Here is a 17,652-nt window from a genome sequence, read left to right on the forward strand (position 1 = left end):
GAGCAAGGCGTAGCGGCATCTCCGTCTTCTTCGCAGCGAGGAATCCTCCACGAAGCAAGCGTAGAGCGGTGAGTGACACACCATCGTCATCTTTGAGCTTACTAGTTTAGGCTTGTTGTGTGCTTGGAGCCATTTGTGGCTCGCACACGGTGTATCGGCAAGTTCCTTGCATTGACACGTGCGACATATGCGCACAGTAATAGGGCTATTAGAGTGGTTCTACTACAAGATAATAGATCAACTTCTTTTAAGCTTAAGAAAATCAGTAGAGCACAACAAATTTATTCTACATATGAAAGAGGAATCTATGCAATTGTATACTCTTTATCAAAGTGGAAACACCATTTGTATGGAGCCCAATTTGAGATTGTCTTTTATCACAAAACTGTTAAGTGGTTTACACAAAAAAATTGTTTGAAGGTCTAGGTGTACTGAGGTTCTTTAAGAGTTTGATGCTCTGCGATGTTGTCACAAGGGACTTCATTACGTAGTAGTAGAGTCTCTTAATTGTCTGCTAGAGATCCATCTCTCTTGTCCATAGAAACTAAAGAATGCATTTTTGGAGTCTCTTAAGGGAAAATGTGAGCACGAATAGTCCAAGGTGTGTAGCGATTTAAAAATGAGGGATCCTTCTCACTCCAATGTTGATAGCGATTTAAATTTCTTTACACGTGGCTCTTCTATTTTGAGTGATAAATTGACTTGATACAAGAACTTTTCCATTGAAGTAGGGTAATTACCACACAAGGGGAGAGTATGTGTTCCAAAGAGCAAAAAACCTTAGTGCCAAACACTTCCATTGAAGTAGGGTAACTATTACACAAGGGGAGAGTATGTGTACCAAAGAGCACAAACACTTGGTTCCAAATTCTTCATGTGTTTCATGATAGTCCAAGTGATGGTCATACAAAAATAAGGAAGACCTATGCTCTTTTACAAGAACAAATTTACTTGCTCGATAGAAACTTTTTCTCTTTCACTACATTTGTGTTGGGCATTCAATAGTATGCACCGCTTGATTGAATAATTATATGATTAATTTATTTTTATTAGCCTTCTCAAAAGGTAAGACCATAGTGTTGCTCAGTATTTTTGGACTTCATAAGGCCTTAGTAAAGGTGGGTGCAATTGTGAATTATTGGATAAAGCTTGTTGATTACTGCCACATGGCAACAAAATTTTATTTTTACTATCTTTTGTAGGCCTTTGTGAGAGAGTGTTGACATTTGTGAAAGTGTGAACCTTTGGATAAAGCTTGTTGATTAGTGCCACATGGAAACAAAATCTCTTTTAACGATCTTTTGTAGGCCTTTGTGAGAGGGTGTTGACATTTGTATATGTCTCTCTTTAAAGAGGGGCATTGAGTATTGGGTCCTCAACTTGTTACAATGCTTATAAGTTTATTTAAATTAGTCTTTATGCTTTAAAAATATATTGCAATCTAAATAGTTCAATGTTACATTTGTTTTCAAAAACTATAAGACTTTATTATGACAACAATTGTTATAAAATGCAAGTGTCACTTTTTGACATGTCAAAAGGGCTAAGGCCATAGTAATTGGTTCCCTTTTTCGTAATGAAAAAGGAGAGGTTGTTTTAAAAAATTGTACATTAAAAAAAAATCAACATTTTTTTATTGGTAGATGAGTTAGTGGGCACTCATGTTGTCACACACACTCTCTCTCTCTTTCTCATGTTGTCACACACACACTCTCTCTCTCTTTCTGCCTCCCTCCTCCTTCGCAAAATGAGGAGATCTTCTTGAAGATTTTACATCGAGAGACATGATTCCTTTTACTGAAGTCCATTAACTTTCCTTTTACTCAAAGAGCAAAGCCTAGAGGAGAGAGGTCACACGTGCACCACAACCTGCTTTTGAAGTATTGTCTACGTCTCTTTGAGCTCCCACTTGTGCCTGCAGTTGTGCCCCTCTCCAAGACTCTTATCTCTTTTCTAAGAAAATGCGTAATTTGAGGTGTGAAACAATGTAATCAATGTATTATGCAGCGCTTAGAGCCCAAGATCCAATAATTTGCTACGGATAGTTTGCAATTCATTACTTCCTGCTTGTGCCATCAATTTTGATGCTTATCTCGCAAAAAATTGCTAGTTATCTAGCTATCTAATTATTAGTCATCCTAGGATTCAATGTTGCTATTGCTGCCAATTGTAGTGTCGACAACATCAACCATCAAAGCACGGGGCAGGATGCTATCATTGACATTAAAAATCAAAGACAGTGAGGATTCTAGGCGGGGACGATTGTTTCAGTTTGGGAATGGCAAGCAAGGGCAGTTTCTTATGGCAGGCTAGCACAGATTCCTCACTCATGTCAATGGAGGAGGGGCTGAGGCCATGGGGCAGTTCCTTGTCAAAGAATTGCATGAGGTTTGCACATGCCCAAGCGCATGTGGGGCACATGCGTTTGCCTGAGCCAAAGGACATATATGCATATTAGGGGCCGCCACCCATCTCATAGCTGGAGCAAATCGTTTCAAACCTGTTCGACCAAAAGCAATATCACATGCGCCGCCTTGGGCATGAAGTAGTTATCTATGGTGCCATCTATGCCTGAAGAGGGGCAGGGGGTGTAGACGTAGAGCTTCCTTCACTGCACAATCTAGAAATGCCATCTTCTACACGTCTTTATCTGTCGCTAAAGTTCAGTGCCTTGCTCCCTTCAGATCTTTGCTCTACCTCATCTCGCACTTTGTGTGGATACTCTGGACTATGCAAAGGCCCACTCTATGGTGGTTGTCGTTGTGTGCAAGCTGGCTCTGAAGATGTCTTGCAACAATCCAATGCAACAAGGGAATCTTGACCTTTTGAATATGTTTCTGAGGGTCTGCTCTCATGGACTATTAATTACAATTTCTCAGCTTGAAACTGCTTGCCTCACAATGCAGCTTCTTCAAGCTGAAGCGGATTGATTCTCCTCTTCTACTGTGTTTTTTGGTGGCTAGACCATAGAAGAGGTTGCTGGTATTCTACGATTGGGCCTTCGGCATGGTACTGTTGTGCTCCTTGTGTCACACTCTTCGTGTCTTGAAGTCTTCATACTACATGAGTCTAACAATGGTAGCATGCATATCCCCGACCCGATGGAACAAGAGCTAGCTCTTGGAGTTCTTTTGCAATTCAAAGGTAATTCTTTCAAGTGTGAGGCTTGTCCAAACATGTGCAAAATCATTTCTCGCGACTTGAACCTCTATGTGCAAAAGAGGCTAGGCTTAAACTTGAGGAGACACTATAGACTTGCATGAAGATCTTGGAAAGATGGGCATGCTACAAGGTTGCATTCATCGAAGAGACTTGATGTTAGCCAACTGCAAGAAGCTTTGTTTACCAAGTGTTGTAGAATACCGTCATCTCTCTCTCTTTCTCTTGTTTGCTTTCTGAGTTTTCGTTGTCCAGCTAACAACAACAAATGCTTTACAAACTCCCGCAATTGTGTGTTGATGAGGGAGGGCAGAAGCGGACCCATTTTGGAGAGAGATGAGGTTAAGATAGCCTTAAATGAGAGAGGTTAAGGGCACAACTAGGCCTTCAGATACATCAACCTTTGCAGAAGCAAGCATGATAGGATGCAATTCATGAATGTTGCCTCTATTGGTGTTTTATGATTTGCAACTTTGAAAGTCTCTTATAATCTGCTTCATATTGATGTTTCTCACTTTTCATTTCACAACAAAATGTTGCGAGAAAGGACGACTTGTTATTGTGATTTGTACTTGATCTAGAGGAGCAATAAATGCAGTTGTTGATGACTCGATGAATAATTAAATACACCTATACTTTGTTTACCTTTGATCCAAAGTCTCAATATAAGAAAATTGATTCTTTTAATGATCATTGCTCCATTCTTTTCTCATTTTTGAAATTGTTTGTTTAAGATAATTTTCTCAATGTAATTGTCTCTTTAAGGTATTTTCTCAAAGCGCAAGAGCTATTACACTCACGTGTGTAGCTTGCATAAGTCCTAGCCATTGACTCACTTGTAAACTAATGCACCCATACTACCAGAGTAAGCCAGCAAAGGGGTGCATCTTATTATCATTGGCAGGCCTCATGATTTTAGCACTTGATTTTCTCTCTCTCACGAAGAAACTCTTATTATTAAAGCCCTGTAAATAGCCTTGTGGAGACCATAGTGAACTTTCACCTTGTTTTTATCAAAATTGATGAATGTCGTTTTCTTCCACTCTTTGATGTCAGCTAGGTCATGAAAATAAAGTTTCGAATGACCTAAGTCACATGCCATCCATTAGATTCATTACTTCGTTAGCGTAGTGGCGATCTTCGGATCCCTCCCCTGTCATTCACCCACGTGGCCAGCCGTCAACAGCCCAAAAAAAAAAGAGGTAAAAAAAACTACGCAGCCCACGTGGTTCCAGCGCCGTCACAACAGCCCAAAAAAAAAAGTGCAAAAGCTCTTTAAAAAAACGGCCCGCTCTGCTCCTTTGTCTCCGTTACTTGCACATTGGTCTCCGTGCACTGCAGCTCCACACTCGCCCGGCCTGCATCATATTCATTCCCACATGCGTTTTACTCTCTCTCTCTCTCTCTCTCTCTCTCTCTCTCTCTCTCTCACACACACACACACACACACACACACACACACACACACACACACAAAAACACACACCAGCAACGCTCAGATACTCTTAAAAAAACGGCGCATAAAAGCTCTACAAAAAACTACGCCGTCAGAAGCTACCAAGTGAATAAAATAAAAACAGCATTGTGTGTTGCTCTCACGAGCAATTCGATCTTCTCCACAAGCAGTTCGCACCCTCCTAGAAGTAAGCAATCTTTACTTTGTTGCTCCCAAGAGCAATTCGATCTTCTCCATAAGCAGTTCGCAGGTTCCAAAAGTACGCAGTTCGCAGGAGCAATTCGATCGTCTCCACAAGCAGTTCGCAAGTTCCAGGAGTAATCAGCTTGGAAATTTGTCTACAGGTTTGTCTCTAGCCACTGTATGAGAGAGAGAGAGAGAGAGAGAGAGAGAGAGAGAGAGAGAGAGAGAGAGAGAGAGAGAGAGAGAGAGAGAGAGAAGGCTATGAAGCTAGTAGCATCTTTTGACACTCCTCCTTTCAACCTAAGCCATCATCGCAGCACGTTAAAATTTCCATAGCAGTTCGCAGGTTCCACGAGTAGTCAGCTTCAAAATTTGTCTACAAGTTTGTCTCTAGCCACTGTATGAGAGAGAGAGAGAGAGAGAGAGAGAGAGAGAGAGAGAGAGAGAGAGAGAGAGAGAGAGAGAGAGAGAAAGCTATGAAGCTAGTAGCATCTTTTGACACTCCTCCTTTCAACCAAAGCCATCATCGCAGCACATTAAAATTTCCACACACACATACTCACAGTAGTAATTGCTACACGAGACTGTGACTTATTTGTAGCTAGTACTACAGGAAGCAAACAAGCATTGTTGCATGTGGGTCTACAGATTGCCCTTCTCTTTCCATGCTTTTCTTATGTGCTCCAAAATAGCTCGCATTTATCATATGCTTAAGCAACTTATTAGGAGGTTAATTAGCAACTTCTACTCACATATGAAGTCATAAAAGAGAAAGCAATAGAGACAAAAGTTAGAAGTACTTGTTCTCGTAGAGCTTTAATAGAACCATCAGACCCTTCTGCCTTCTGCTCATTCTTTGATCTATGGTGCTAGCAGTGGCAACACCCATCTATGGTGTTGGAAGTGGCAACGCCCAGCTAGCTGTTGTACTGACACCTTGTGCCTGTTCACATGAAAGCAAAGAGCCATGAATTAGAAAAGCCTGCCTCGTCGACATGGCGAGAGCATTCTTCAATATCATAGATTCTGTAGGCCAAGCTCCTCCCTATTCATTCCTGCAGTAGAAGGTCGACAATGTCACTATTTGCCTCATCGGCATATTGGAATCGACCTTCTTTTGCAGTAAAGCCTCTGCGCCTTCCCCACGTAGCAATCATAGCAGCTTTGTGTGTAACAAGACCCAGTGGCTAGTTGAACAGTATGTCCAACTTCAACTACCTTACTCAGCTTGTTTCTGCAGGCGCAACTAGTTATGGTCTAACTCTACCGTGTTACATTGCAAACAAATCAAGAGAACCTTGGACACATCTCCTCTACATTTGCAACGGCGACATATTCCAGCATGCGGTGAGTAAGAAGTGCCACATTCTAGACTTGAACACTGAGAACACTGTAAAAAGAACACACTGAAAACTGCATGCTGCCATGGGAATGGCACGTTCCCTCGTATTATAAAAATTGGGGAGGACTGTGCAAACTCCCCCGTGCAAGGACACCAGCACGTTTTCTTTTTTTTCTATAACATAAGAATGAAAGAACACATACAAATAATGAGATTACTCTCAGAACCTTCAACATTGTGCTATTACTTTTCTAACACTTCGTACTTATTCTTTGCAAGGGACATTCGGAAAATCAGCTATCGCTTGCCTCTTCCAAGCTCGAAAGTCCACATCAGCACAATCCAGCACTAGGTACATGTTTGTTTCAAACGCTTGCATTGTTCGTTGCTTAGACGTGACTAGTAACTAGATATCACAAGGTTTTCATCGCATTGAATCATTCAGATTGAGTCCAGCTTAAAGCTTGAATGGACCATCACCGGAAGCGTAGGATACACCTCAGTAGATCGAATGCAAGACATCGCACTTCAATAAAGAAGAAGGCTATATTTCTACCATGCTCAAAATCATGGATTGAATCGTCAATATAGTCTACCGATGGAGTTCAGACGTTGCAGCGACAGCGACATCGACTTGGAACCACGTCTCTTGGAATGCATAGGTTGCTCGATACGCACAACAGGACCAGGGCCAATAGCTCAACCTTATACTAGATTCCAACCAAGTTACCAAAGGCACAGATGTTGCCTGTTCCAAAAGGGCCAAACTCTAAGGCCTCTCTCCTGATGCAATCACATACACGTCCATCTTGAAGGTATGTGGCTCTATGCAAGTAAGCAATCTTTACTTCGTTGCTCCCAAGAGCAATTCGATCTTCTCCATAAGCAGTTCGCAGGTTCGAGAAGTACGCAGTTCGCAGGAGCAATTCGATCTTCTTCACAAGCAGTTCGGAGGTTCCAAGAGTAATCAACTTCGAAATTTGTCTACAGGTTTGTCTCTAGCCACTGTATGAGAGAGAGAGAGAGAGAGAGAGAGAGAGAGAGAGAGAGAGAGAGAGAGAGAGAGAGAGAAGGCTATGAAGCTAGTAGCATCTTTTGACACTCCTCCTTTCAACCAAAGCCATCATCGCAGCACGTTAAAATTTTTGCAACAGTTTGCAGGTTCCAAGAGTAATCAGGTTCGAAATTTTTCTACAGGTTTGTCTGTAGCCACTATATGTGTGTGTGTGAGAGAGAGAGAGAGAGAGAGAGAGAGAGAGAGAGAGAGAGAGAGAGAGAGAGAGAGAGAGAGAGAGAGAAGGCTATGAAGCTAGTAGCATCTTTTGACTGACACTCCTCCTTTCAACCAAAGCCATCATCGCAGCACATTAAAATTTCCGCACACATACTCACAGTTGTAATTGCTACACGAGACTTTGACTTATTTGTAGCTAGTACTACAGGAAGCAAACAAGCATTGCTACACGTGGGTCTACAGATTACCCTTCTCTTTCCATGCTTTTCTTATGTGCTCCAAAATAGCTCGCATTTATCATATGCTTAAGCAACTTATTAGGAGGTTAATTAGCAGCTTCTACTCACATATGAAGTCATATAAGAGAAAGCAATAGAGACAAAAGTTAGAAGTACTTGTTCGCACAAAGCTTTAATGGAACCATCGGGCCCTTCTGCCTTCCACTCATTCTTTGATCTATGGTGCTAGGAGTATCTATGGTGTTGGAAGTGGCAACGCCCAGCTAGCTGTTGTACTGACACCTTATGCCAGTTCACATGAAAGCAAAGAGCCATGAATTATAAAAGCCTGCCTCGTCGGCATGGCGAGAGCATTCTTCAATATCATAGATTCTGTAGGCCAAGCTCCTCCCTATTCATTCCTGCAATAGAAGGTTGACAATGTCACTGTTTGCCTCATCGGCATATTGGAATCGACCTTCTTTTGCAGTAAAGCCTCTACGCCTTCCCCACGTAACAATCATAGCAGCTTTGTGTGTAACAAGACCTAGTGGCTAGTTGAACAGTATGTCCAGCTTCAACTACCTTACTCAGCTCGTTTCTGCAGGCGCAACTAGTTATGGTCTAACTCTACCGTGTTACATTGCAAACAAATCAAGAGAACCTTGGACACATCTCCTCTACATTTGCAACGGCGACATATTCCAGCGTGCGATGAGTAAGAAGTGCCACATTCTAGACTTGAACATTGAGAACACAGTAGAAAGAACGCACTGAAAATTGCATGCTGCCATGGGAATGGCACGTTCCCTCGTATTATAAAAATTGGGGAGGACTGTGCAAACTCCCCCGTGCAAGGACACCAGCACATTTTTTTTTTCCCTACAACATAAGAATGAAAGAACACATACAAATAATGAGATTACTCTCAGAACATTGAACATTGTGCTATTACTTTTCTAACGCTTCGTACTTATTCTTTGCAAGGGACATTCGGAAAATCAGCTCTATTGCTTGCCTCTTCCAAGCTCGAAAGTCCACAGGAGCACAATCCAGCACCAAGTACATGTTTGTTTCAAACGCTTGCATTGTTCGTTGCTTAGACGTGACTAGTAACTAGATATCACAAGGTTTTCATCGCATTGAATCATCCAGATTGAGTCCAGCTTAAGGATTGAATGGACCATCACCAAAATCGTAGGACACACCTCAGTAGATCGAATGCGAGACATCGCACTTCAATCAAGAAGAAGGCTATATTTCTACCATGCTCAAAATCATGGATTGATATCGTCAATATAGTCTACCGATGAAGTTCAGTAGTTGCAGCGACAGCGACTTGGAACGACGTCTCTTGGAATGCATAGGTTGTGGGATACACACAACAGGACCAGGGCCAATAGCTCAACCTTATACTAGATTCCAGCCAAGTCACCAAAGGCACAAATGTTGCCTGTTCCAAAAGGTCCAAACTTTAGGGCCTCTCTCCTGATGCAATCACATACACGTCCATCTTGAAGGTATGTGGCTCTATGCAAGATGCTGACGTCCATCTTGAAGGTATGTGGCTCTATGCAAGATGTTGATATGGGCATAAACATTCAGGCTGATACTGTTAGTCACGGGCTGTTGAGAAAAGATGTCGTGCTTGGCATGCCTTGCATGCATTCAAATTCATATAGCGAATCTGATCATGACTTTCGCAAGCAACATCAGTCCATTACTGACAGTGTGCAGTGCATCCTCGCAAGCAATACGTCTATCCCCAACGCTCTTGGTGAAGGATGTCATGTCATGTAATGCTTTGGTTGATATGTATGCCAAATGTGGTACTATCACGAAAGCATGATGGCCTTCATTAGTCGACTTGTCAAGACGTATTCCTGCTCTAAACTACAGTTTCGGCCCTTTGACGTCTTTCTCAGCGCAAACTGAGAAATCGTCAAAATTGCAGCCTTTCAATGAAAGCAGGAGATCGTCTTCCTTTGTTCTTTCTTGGTGCCTTCACAAAAAAACCACAAGATGGGTAGTCACTTCGAACGCGTCAATTGCAGGACGTTGGCAAGAAAACTCATTAAGGTTGTTCTAAGCATATGCAAGCAGAAGTCCTTTCTCCAATGCAATCATCTATGAAGCAAGCACCTATGCTAGCATCTTGAAAGCCTTCGTAATATGCTGACATGGGTGAGAGAATTTATGATGAGAGTGCTAGTCAGTCACAAGCTATTCAGAAACGGGTTGTTCTTGGCAAGGCTTTGCTTTATATGTATGTCAAATGTGGTGCCCTTACAATGTCCACAGAAAGGCAACAAATCCACTAACAACTCCAGGGAAGAAGCAATACTCGTGATCACATCAAGCAGACTCACAAAAGCATGAGAAGTTCTCATGTCCGATTTGTCATCACTATTACAGATAAGCCCAACGTGGCTACTTCACAGAAGTACTTTGTTGTTCTCACGAGATAGAGAAGGCCTCTTTGCAGTTGTCCCAATGCAATCACTTACACTTGCACATTGCATGTGTGTGGTCTTATGAAAGAAGTTGACATGGGTGAGAGAATTCATGATGAGATTGCTAGTCACAGACTGTTGCAAAAAATTATCATGCTTTGCTCGATGTTCTCACGAAAGCATGGAAAGCTCTTGATGGGCATTCTGTCCAAAATGTTGGAGCGCGTTGACTGCACAATATGCCTATCAAGAACCTTTTTTAACAGACCAAAGCTTCCGTGCCACGATGTCGCGCTTGGAAGTGTCTTGGACGAAAAGTGTGCCAAATGTGGTGCTCTTGACAAAGCACAAAAATCGCTTCAGGAGCTTCTTGTCTGGAATGTCGGCACTCATTGCGCAATGAGAGCAGGCCTAGAAATCTCTCGGTTGTTTTCATCAAATGTGAAGCGAGGGCCTCTCTCCGGATGCAACCTCTATGCAAGATGCTGATATGGACACAAGATGCTGATATGCGCTTGAGAAAGCACAAAAATTGCCTCAGGAGCTTCCCGTTTGGAATATCGGCACTGATTGCGGGATGTGTGCAATGATTCAAGGCTAGAAAGCTCTAGGCTGCTTTCAAAAGATGCAAAGCGAGGGCCTCTCCAGATGCAATCACCTACGCATGCATCTTGAATGCATGTGGCTCTACGTAAGATGCTAATATGGGCACAAAACTTAACATTTAGTCAGAGACTGTTGAAAAAAATTGTCGTGCTTGGCACTGTCTTGCTGGATATGCATGCCAAATGTGGTGCGCGTGAGAAAGCATCAAAAGTGCTTGAAGAGCTTCCTATCCGGAATGTTGCCTCTTGGAATGCACCGATTGCGATATTATTTTGTTAGTAAAGGGCTGTTGAAAAAAGATGTTGTGCTTGGCATTGTCTTGGTTGATATGTATGCCAAATGAGGTGTGCTTGAGAAAGCACAAAAAGTGTTGGAGGAGCTTCCTGTCCGGAATGTCACCTCGAAGGAATGCACTATTGTGGAATTGTGCAACAAGAGCAAGACCAAAACTCTCCAATTCCAATCATCGACACAGGCATCTTAAAGGCATGTGGCTCTACGCAAGATGCTAATATAGGCACAAAAACTACATTGTTGAAAAATATGTCGTGCTTGGCATTGTCTTGGTCGATATCTATGCCAAATATGGTGCGCTTGAGAAAGCATAAAAATTGCTTCAGCAGCTTCCTGTCTGGAATGTCGACATTGATTGTGGCAAGTGCGCAATGAGAGCTGGGCTAGAAAGCTCTAGGCCGTTTTCAGCAGATGCGAAGCGAGTGCCTCTCTCTAGATGCAATCACCTACGCATGCATCTTGAAGGGGTGTGCCTCTACACAAGATGCTTGTATGGACACGAAACTTCACAATTGGTCAAAGACTGTTTAAAAATGCTGTCGAAATTGGCAATGTTTTTCTTGATATGTATGCCAAATGTGGTGTGCTTGAGAAAGCATAAAAAGTGCTTGAGGAGCTTCATGTCTGGCATGTCACTTCTTGGAATGCACTAATTGCGGGATTATATTGTTAGTCAAAGGCTGTTGAAAAAAGATGTCGTGCTTGGCATTGTCTTGGCCGATCTGTATGCCAAATGTGATGCGCTTGAGAAAGCACAAAAAGGAGCTATAGGCTATTTTCAGTAGATGCGAAGAGAAGGCCTCTCTTCAGATGCAATCACCTATGTCGCAAGCTTTTTTAATCACTGGCAAATCGCATTGCATAACCGCCTGGGCTAAACTCGCTCAATTCAATACAAATGCGGCTAACGAAGCACTCTAGTTTTGATTGTGTTTACTAAGATGTTTTTAAATATAAGTGATGTTGAAATTCTTGCTAGCTTTTATATATTAATCATCTTTTTTCACAAAGGCTACTTTTTTATGGAAAAGATTGCGTCCAGAATTTTAGCGATTAGTTAGCACTAGTCTTTCTTTTTTGGTTTAGGTTTTCCCTTTTGGGATGATAGTGGATATACCCCATATATAGACAGTAGTTTGTCTCATAGTTCTACGGCCTAGGGTTGTTTTTCGATGGGCATTTACCCATTCCAAGGTGTTTTTCCGTTTTATATGAGTGAAAATGTTAGTGGGTGCCCTCGAGAAAACATTGATTTAAAAGCAAGGTGACGTTAACTTAGAAATCACGTGATTGCTTGAATGAAATTTGAGTGTATGGTTGTAACAAAGTAATCTTTAAAAAACTCTTAAAGTCCCAATGCATCCCTAGTTTACTCTTGAGCAATGCATCCCTAGTTGCATCTCATAGCTTTCACCCACTTCTAGGAACTCTTAATCATAGCTAGTTCACACTTAAATAGCTTGTGTTCCTAGTTTATTTTCTATCCACTTTGAGTTCACAAAATGTGGCTATGATTCTAGACTATGGGTATCTTACGACATGCCCCCTTTGTGATAAAAAAGGAAAAGGCATTGGGTTTCCAGTTATCATGCAAGGCTTGAAGGGTGCGCAGTTGCATGTAGCTGGCATGGTAGAGAGCAATGTGCATGAGCGACGATGTAGGAGAGAGCACACTATTTTTTTAAATAGGGATGACGTTGCACACTATGTAGGTTACCATATATATGTGGTAGTGATGTGTATGAACACACTTAGGACCGTTCGGACATTTTTTCCATCACCATGAATTTTTCCCCCGTGCATTGTATATGTGCCCATCATTATAGGGCTAACTTATATTTCTATTGTGCACTAAGCAATATACTCTTTGTTGTGTGCCTTGAGCTTCTTCATCTTCTCCAAGCTATGTGTGCATTCCTACAACCCTAATTCCAACAATTGGTAGCAGAGCTAGTCACCAGCGTCTCCAGCACATGCCTGGTCACTTTCTTTGATTTGGGTGAGCTTTCGTGAGCATCAATAGGCCGGAAAATCCTTCGAGAAAGCTCAAAGAGCTGGGTCTCCTCAAGATTTTCATTCGGGCTCATTTTGGCCTCCGTTTCCACTACAAGCAATATTGCGCATGCAATTTTGTCCTTTTGTGCAAAACTTTGGTCAACGCAATTTTTTGCAAAATAGGTCCCTTACATTCTTCTTTGGGTTGTGTTGCATAGCATGTGTTGGTTTTACTGTGTTTTTCCTCTTTCCGAGCAGTTTTCACATAAGGTGCAGTCACTCACCATGGCTAACAACAACATAGATGTTTTCAAGATGTTTCATGCTAAGGATAAACTAGATGGAGATAACTACCCAATGTGGACTTACATGATGCAACATGTTATTATGTCAAAAGGCATTTTGAATGTTTTACAAGGCATGGATGTATGTCCGCCTTCTGTGGATACAGGCTCTGTTGAGGATGGTGCAGTTTTAGTGGCACGACTATTTCCGCTAGAGTTGTTTTTCCTACGGGTGAGTAGTCTTGTTGGGATGTTAGAGATGCTCAAAATCATGCGTTGATTTCCATATCTATGTTACTCCTCATATTCGCTCAGCTAAATCAGCAAAACATGCTTCGGTTATACTAGCTGGTCTTTATGCAAGTTGCAATGAGGCTAAAATTGCATTGTTGCGTAAACAAATGGAGTCAAATATTAGATGACATCGGTTAGCCTTGTTCTTTCTTGCAAGATTCACTTTCAAGAAAGAACATGGCTAATCGATGTGTAGTTGAACAAGCTTTTGTTGTTCAAAGAAAAGGTGGTAACTGCAATGTAGCCACTTTTCATGGTTTTTTGGTGAGTAGCAAATCACTTGTGTCTAATGATTCTGGTGGCAGTACCTCGTCTAGGAATTTTGGTGAAAAAGGCAAAAAGAAGATGTGTTACCATTATTGCAAGGCTAATGATCACTTGATAAAGCAATGTCCTAAATTGAAGGCAAAAGAGGCCAAGAAGAAAGAGACCGGTTCCACTACAAGTGTAGCTATTGTAGAATCTTTTGGGAAAGGAGATTGTGATGTTGATGTAGATGAAGAATGGGCATTTAGTGCAAAATGCACTTGTTAGACTTGGTCTAGTTGTCAAATTTGTGGATGACGGATGTACAACTCATGATCTCAATTTTGGTGATGAGATAGTTGCATTTGGCATTCTGTGTCGTGGTTGTATAAGCTCACTTTGTATGACAAGTGTGGATAGAGATTTGCAAATGCAATCGTGGATTTAAAGGCCGTTTCAGATGCAAAACTTTGGAATGCACGTTTTGGGCATCTGAATTTTGTCAGTTTGCTGTATTTGCAGAAATCTGATATGGTTGCTTCTTTGCCGCCTCTTGAAGCACGTTCTAAGCATGTTTGTGAAGGCTATATTTTGGGTAAGATGCAACACTCGAAGTTTCCAAAGGATGGTTTCGTAAGGGCTACATGCAAGTTGCAACTTGTGCATAGTGATGTTGTGGGCCTATGCAAACTCCATCCTTAGGCAATTACCTATACTTCATGACTTTCATTGATAATTACTCTAGGCATGCATAGGTGTATCCGCTTAGAGCTAAGTATAAAGTGTTCACGTGCTTCAAGCAATTTTTGGCTATGGCACCCTTCATTTAGATCGAGGGGGGGAGCATATGTCTCATGATTTCAATGCATTTCTGGCTAATCATGGGATAAAATACCAATGTACAATGCCACATACACCTCAACAAAATCATGTTGTTGAAAGAAAAAATAGGTCGCTTACGGAAATGGCACAATGTATGGTCAAGATTCAAGCTTTTCCACATTCGTTTTGGCTGAGGCCATCATGTGTGCTACTTACGTACTTAACAGGTGTCCTATGAAAGCTTTTCCACATTTGTTTGGGCTGAGGCCATCATGTGTGCTACTTACGTACTTAACAGGTGTCCTACAAAAGCTTTGCAGTCTATGACTGTTTATGAAGCATGGCATGATAAGAAGCCATCTATTGATCACATGCACATTTTTGGTTGTTTAATTTATGCTTTGGTTCCACAAACACAATGCAAAAAATTGGATGATAAGGCTATTAAATGCATTTTTGTTGGTTACAGTACTAAAAGCAAAGGCTATAGGTTATACCATCCAACATTCGCAAACAAAATGTATCTTGGTTTTTTGTTCAGCCTTTGTTATCGCGTACAAGAGATAGTAATGTAAGCTCACAATACATTTATGACACTTTTTTGCCTCTTTTTAATGGTGGAAACTTGAATGTAAATTCCAATGAGGCAAAATGTACAGCCTATGGGGTTTTTTGAAAATGTTATGGATCACCCTATTACTGACGCAAATGTACATGATGTACTTGATGTGGAAAGGGCTGAGAATGAGGAGGCTAGAGGTATGCCCAAATGGTTGGTGCATACTTTGCGTGACAATAAATTTGATACACCTATATATAGTCGTACTCGTTCATGTTCTCGCCATGCATCTTGTACACCAGATTGTTATGCTTTGGTTGTGTCTAGTTTATGTGATGAGGAGGAACCTCTTTCTTTTAATGAAGCATAGAATTTAGAAAATTGGGATGGCTGCCATGCAATCAAAATATGATGCACTTATAGAAAATGACATATGGACTTTATGTGATTTACCTCCTAGCAAAAAGGCCATTCGTAGGAAGTGGGTTGACAAGTTGAAATGGAAGCCGGATGGTGAGACTGATCACTACAAGGCCACACTTGTTGCAAAAGGTTATACACAATAGAAAGGCATTGATTATGAAGAGATTTTTTCTCCCACTTGTGGTATGACTAATGTTTGTTTCTATGTGCATTGGCAGCTCATTTTGGATGAGATGTACATCAATCAGACATTGTAATTGCTGTCTTGAATGATGATATATTTGAGGAAGTTTATGTAATGCAACCTCATGATTTTGTCAAGAAAGGATAAGAAGATAAAGTCTTGATAAAGTGTGCAAATGTAAGAAAGCTTTGCATGGGTTGAAGCAGTCTCCTCATGCTTGGTATGAGAAGGCTGAGACTCCATTTAAGTAAACGAGGCTTTTGTAACAGTCCAATTGAAAAGCACTTTGTATGTCAAGCATGAGGGTGATGCATTTCTCATCGTCATTCTATATGTAGATGATTTGCTAATTACTAGCCCGAATGAGAGACATATTGCTGAATTTAAGGCTGATTTGAGTGCACTTTCAAGATGAAATACTTGGGGCTTTTTAATCATTACTTGGGCATACAATTCAAGCGGTGTGATGGTGGTATTGCCTTATGTCAAACAAGCTACATAGAGACATTACCTATTGCTACTCCCATGGAAACATGTTTGAAATTGAGTCTTCATGATGTTGGTGATCTTGTCGATGTCACTCTTTGCTGTTGGATGCCTTATTTATGTATGCAATATGAGGCCCGATATTCAGTTTGCAGTCTCACAGGTCAACAAAATTATGCATAGCCCAGGGTCTAAGCATTGGCAGGCTATCGAGAGGATTTTTTGCTACTTGTGCCTCTCGTGAGAAGTTTGAAGCTTTCCACAAAGCTTTGAGTTTACTTCCCTTTGTGGATTGATCATGTCCTTAGGGCATGGCACTTTCCTATACACTAGGTGCTAGCTCTCGTTCACCGCATGACTGCCAAGGGGGATTTGTTACCATATATATGTGGTAGTGATGTGTGTGAACACACTTAGGACTGTTGGGGCATTTTTCCTTTCCCCCCATGCATTGTATATACACCCATCATTTAAGGGCTAACTTATCTTTCCATTGTGCACTAAGCACAATATACTCTCTGTTGTGTGCCTTGAGCTTCTTCATCTTCTCCAAGCTATGTGTGCATTCCTGCAAACGTAATTCCAATAGTGAGGTAGACTATCGTGGTAGAATGGCTTAATTAAGAGCGCCTTGTTTGAGTTTGATGTCCCAAGATCGATTTGAGGTCATTACATGGTGGTTTTAGTCTAGGTTTTGGAATGAATGTCTGATTAGATGGAAGTTATGGAGATTCCATCTAATGAAATTTGGATGTAAGATTATGAACTCTTAGATCCAACCAGGTTTACACATACATAGTTTGTATCTAGTACATGCAAAGACACTTTAGATGCCCAATTGATTGATGCACTTTAGATGCCCAATTGTAAGCATAAGTCCTTCCTGGATAGGGCCTTCTGCCAATTAATGATGAGGTTTTTCTACATGAAAACCCATTTTATCCCAATGCTTTCCTCTTTTGCATTTTTCTCTCTTTGTTATGTGGTGGTTAGTCATCATTAGTATAAACTTTTTCCTCTTTGAGGTTTCTCGTGGACAATTTAAATAGTCAACCTTAAACTTTTTCCATATTTAAGAAGCTTTTGGGTGCCTTTTTAGCCTATGTTCCTCAAGTGTAGCTTTTATTGTGCTCTTGAAACTTTCCTCAAGCTGACTACATATACGACTCCACTCTAGATCAAGGGTGCATCCATATTACTTCCCCATTCCTAGAAGGCATGAATGGTATGACATGCTCATGCTAGACCATAATCTTTCAATAGTTGAGAAATTTCTTTGTTTCCCCCTTCTTCCCTTGAACATACTTCTTATAGAAGACTTGTTGCTCCAAGCTGCCAAAGACATGCTTCGCATGCATGAAAGAGTGCCCAAAGTTTTTGTACAACTCATCTAATGTTGGCAAATAAGGGCTTG

Source organism: Adiantum capillus-veneris, chromosome 18 (assembly GCF_014529385.1).
Source record: "Adiantum capillus-veneris isolate H3 chromosome 18, ASM1452938v2, whole genome shotgun sequence".
NCBI lineage: Eukaryota > Viridiplantae > Streptophyta > Polypodiopsida > Polypodiales > Pteridaceae > Adiantum > Adiantum capillus-veneris.